We start from the raw sequence: 1,861 nt of genomic DNA, 5'->3' as shown, positions 1-1,861 counted from the left end.
TCCATCAGTTTTAACCGTGTAATTTGTTTTAGGGGTTGGATGAGTAACTGTACAGTATGACTTCAAATGTGATGACGCGCTCTCGACATGCAGTCAATCTGATCACAACATGTTTTTCTCCCAGGCTGTAGTGTGCATTTTGGTCCTCTTGGAGGTGCTGTGTGTCAGTGTGAACTGCACCACTAAACACAACGTTCACTCTACTGTCACGCTGCAACTGTGACCCCTAAATGTCCATATAAATCTTCGGCTCTGCACCTTCCCCCTCTAATAATGCTGTGGGACGGGAACCAAGGTGGGCAGAAAAAAGCCTCTACAGTGCAATTCACGTGTTCAAGGTGGAGATGTTGTGTGTGATCACTCACAACAGTAATCAGATAATTACTTATTTACGTCCTGGATCAAATCAGGTGATTGCACCCTCTACCCTTAAGAAATGGGACTGCGTGCCAAGGATTCTGTAAAATGTCCCAAGCACAGGATTCATGCAGCGGCACATAAGCAATCTCCGCTCTTTAACATCATTGAAACAGCTGATGGATGCCAACTGAATGCTATGTAATGCAATCACATTTAAGAATTTGATTTATTTGACCTCTGTTCATTTATCCAGAAGGTCAAGGTGCATGGGGGAGGGGATGGGTACAGAGGGAGTCATTGGGAACAAAGGGTGCGTGGGGTACCTTGTGTATTTCGATTATTGTTGGGCAGATCATGTTGCATCGGAGCTAGGACTTTACAATATTGTTTTGGGACATTGAGGATACAGTTTTTAGGATTTTTGCTCATTTTATTAAGCTACAAAACAGTGAACTTCAGCATTGTACGTAAAAATTCAATTTGGAGGCTTTTTGTGTGGTGGTCTTTTGTAAAAATGTCTCCCTCTGTGTTAAAGAGAGTAGGTGCAGCGGGAGCAGAGTATTGGTAATCTATGTTTTCTCTGAACATATGAGGAGCTGCTCTAATAATAGAAGGTGTTATACACGCTTGTGGCTTTTTCCTCTAAATCACAACCTCAAAAGATTTGTATCTGAGACAGACTCACATTTCCTCTGCTGAGGTCTTTACATGAGGATAAAAGACCAGGATTACCAAGCATTACTTCCAAAGCTGGCGAAACTGACAGTGCTGACTAAAACGAATCCAGCATGACAGCAAAATTGCATTTGTATATCACGGTTTCCGTTACAGTAGTTTAATAGTTGAGGGTGTTTCAGGCGACGCAGGCTTCGGCGCGCCCAGTACAGGATAGATGTCATTGGCCAGATATTTGATAAATGTGGGGAACGCCGTCTATGGGCAAACATGCACTTTAACACATCTTTCTGCAGCTGTGGAAGGACCTGTTAGCCCTCAAGCAGCACAATAAATTCTTACCAACCTCATTAAAAATGACATATATTTGTTTTCTGTCCTGGCTTTTTGGTGAGGGTTAGGGTAAAGGTCAAAATGCAATGTTAGTAGTTGTTGAAAAGATTCATTTGGCACTACTTCAGAAAGTAGAAAAGATGGAGCAGGCCTAAAGAGGACAGAGAAGGTCAGAGGAAGGCAGGAGGGCAGAATAAAATGTGGAGGTGGAGGAAGCAGTGTAAAGAGCAAGAAAGGCGTCAGGTGGAGGAGGAAGAGGACCAGATGGAGACAGAGAGGGAGGGAGGGCAGAGAGACAGTGCCTAGCAGGGCTCTCCCGGAAGGAGACCAAGTCAATGGCGGAGAGCAGAATGGAGACTGACACAAATTGATGGGCCGAGACATTAGGAGGCTAGAAGTGGAGCAGGCTCCGGAGACGGCTCCAATTTCATCTTTATAAAATGAATGAAGAGGCAGAGAGGGAAAATACAAGTATCAGGGGAGAGGAATAATG

This window comes from Pungitius pungitius, chromosome 16 (genome assembly GCF_949316345.1).
Source record: "Pungitius pungitius chromosome 16, fPunPun2.1, whole genome shotgun sequence".
NCBI lineage: Eukaryota > Metazoa > Chordata > Actinopteri > Perciformes > Gasterosteidae > Pungitius > Pungitius pungitius.
The sequence above is the reverse complement of the archived record's forward strand: the minus strand, read 5'-3'. Positions refer to the sequence as shown.